Genomic DNA, 2,968 nt, shown 5'->3' with positions numbered 1-2,968 from the left:
CTGCAGCCTACCCAGGCTCCTCCGTCCATGGGATTTTCCAGGCATGAGTACTAAGGTGGCAACAAATATCTTTAGTTTCTCTCTCACAAGAAGAGAAAAATTAATGAATTTAGATTTGTTTCACAATTAATGTTCCAGTATTTTATCTTATTTGAAATGCCCTGTGTGTGTCAGTTGCTCAGTCATGTCTGACTTTTTGTGACCCCATGGACTATAGCCTGCCAGGCTCCTCTGTCCATGGAATTCTCCAGGCAAGAATCCTGAAGTGGGTTGCCATTGCCCTTCTCCAGAGGAATCTTCCTGACCCAGAGATCAAACCCAGGTCTCCCGCACTGCAGGCAAATGCCCTATATATCTAATTAATTCCTATCATTGAACTTAATTTGGTTTCAAATTTATCAAAATTTGGACAGACTGTTTTAGATGCATGTTTCCAAAGCATGTAATTATTCCTATAGCTTACAAAAACTTTGTATTCCAATTACATGTACTTAAAGTTTTATCATATCAGGTTATTTTTCCCTGTTAACAAGTTTATAAGAAAAACAATATGCACTTACTGACTTCTTATAACTCTTGGTATGGTGAAAGTATTATCCTTAATCTTGATAACTCTAAAAGGTCTGTATTAAAGCCACAGGTTAAAGCTAGACAAGTTAATTTCTATAGAACCAGAGATCTCATAGTTTTCCCACTTGTGTTTAAAATGGACTTCTTTTCCCTCCTCAGTCTGGTGGGACTACAGATGAATCAGGAAGTTCCTGACAGCGTCAATTCCTAAGTAGGCTGATAAGAAGTCCAGGGTTCCCGAGGAGGAGAAAGGGGTCTGGGGCTCTGAAGGAGAAAATGACAAATGTTCTTTTCTACATTGCTTTGTCTTAGTCAGTATAACAATGTATCTTTTTTTTCCAGTTTTTTTTTTTTTTTTTTTTTTTTTTCTTTTTTTTTTTTTTTTTTTTTTACTTTATAATATTGTATTGGTTTTGCCATACATTGACATGAATCTGCCATGGGTATACATGTGTTCCCCATCCTGAACCCCCCTCCCACCTCCCTCCCCATCCTATTCCTCTGGGTCATCCCAGTGCACCAACCCCAAGCACCCTGTATCATGCATCGAACTTGGACAGGCAATTCATTTCACATGTGATAATTTACATGTTTCAGTGCCATTCTCCCATATCATCCCGCCCTTACCCTCTCCCACAGAGTCCAAAAGACTGTTCTATACATCTGTGTCTCTTTTGCTGTCTCACATACAGGGTTATCGTTACCATCTTTCTAAATTCCATGTATATGTGTTAGTATACTGTATTGGTGTTTTTCTTTCTGGCTTACTTCACTCTGTATAATAGGCTCCAGTTTCATCCACCTCATTAGAACTGACTCAAATGTATTCTTTTTAATGGGTGAATAATACTCCATTGTGTATATGTACCACAGCTTTCTTATCCATTCATCTGCTGATGGACATCTAGGTTGCTTCCATGTCCTGGCTATTATAAACAGTGCTGCGATGAACATTGGGGTACACGTGTCTCTTTCAATTCTGGTTTCCTCGGTGTGTATGCCCAGCAGTGGGATTGCTGGGTTGTATGGCAGTTCTATTTCCAGTTTTTTTAAGGAATCTCCATACTGTTCTCCATAGTGGTTGTACTAGTTTGCATTCCCACCAACAGTGTAAGAGGGTTCCCTTTTCTCCACACCCTCTCCAGCATTTATTGTTTGTAGACTTTTGGATAGCAGTCATTCTGACTGGCGTGAGAAGGTACCTCATTGTGGTTTTGATTTGCATTTCTCTGATAATGAGTGATGTTGAGCATCTTTTCATGTGTTTGTTAGCCATCTGTATGTCTTCTTTGGAGAAATGTCTGTTTAGTTCTTTGGCTCACTTTTTGAATGGGTGGTTTATTTTTCTGGAATTGAGCTGCAAGGGTTGCTTGTATTATTTTTGAGATTAATTCTTTGTCAGTTGCTTTGTTTGCTATTATTTTCTCCCATTCTGAAGGCTGTCTTTTCACCTGGCTTGTAGTTTCCTTTGTTGTGCAGAAGCTTTTAATTTTAATTAGGTCCCATTTGTTTATTTTTGCTTTTATTTCCAATATTCTGGGAGGTGGGTCATAGAGAATCCTGCTGCGGTTTATGTCGGAGAGTGTTTTGCTTATGTTTTCATCTAGGAGTTTTATAGTTTCTGGTCTTACATTTAGATCTTTAATCCATTTTGGGTTTATTTTTGTGTATGGTGTTAGAGGGTGTTCTAGTTTCATTCTTCTACAGGTGGTTGACCAGTTTTCCCAGCACCACTTGTTAAAGAGATTGTCTTTTTTCCATTGTATATTCTTGCCTCCTTTGTCAAAGATAAGGTGTCCACAGATGCGTGGATTTATCTCTGGGCTTTCTGTTTTGTTCCATTGATCTATATTTCTGTCTTTGTGCCAGTACCATACTGTCTCGATGACTTTAGCTTTGTAGTAGAGACTGAAGTCAGGCAGATTGATTCCTCCAGTTCCATTCTTCTTTCTCAGGATTGCTTTGGCTATTCGAGGTTTTTTGTATTTCCATACAAATTGTGAAATTATTTGTTCTAGTTCTCTGAAAAATACTGTCGGTAGCTTGATAGGGATTGCATTAAATCTATAGATTGCTTTGGGTAGTATATTCATTTTCACTATATTGATTCTTCCAATCCATGAACATGGTATATTTCTCCATCTATTTGTGTCCTCTTTGATTTCTTTCATCAGTGTTTTCTATATATAAGTCTTTTGTTTCTTTAGGTAGATATATTCCTAAGTATTTTATTCGTTTCGTTGCAATGGTGAATGGAATTGTTTCCTTAATTTCTCTTTCTGTTTTCTCATTGTTAGTGTATAGGAATGCAAGGGATTTCTGTGTGTTGATTTTATATCCTGCAACTTTACTATATTCATTGCTTAGCTCTAGTAATTTTCTGGTGGAGTCTTTAGGG

The sequence above is a fragment of the Bison bison genome, unplaced genomic scaffold, assembly GCF_000754665.1.
Source record: "Bison bison bison isolate TAMUID 2011002044 unplaced genomic scaffold, Bison_UMD1.0 scf7180017864309, whole genome shotgun sequence".
In the NCBI taxonomy this organism is placed as follows: Eukaryota; Metazoa; Chordata; class Mammalia; order Artiodactyla; family Bovidae; genus Bison; species Bison bison.
This window is presented reverse-complemented; position numbering follows the sequence as displayed.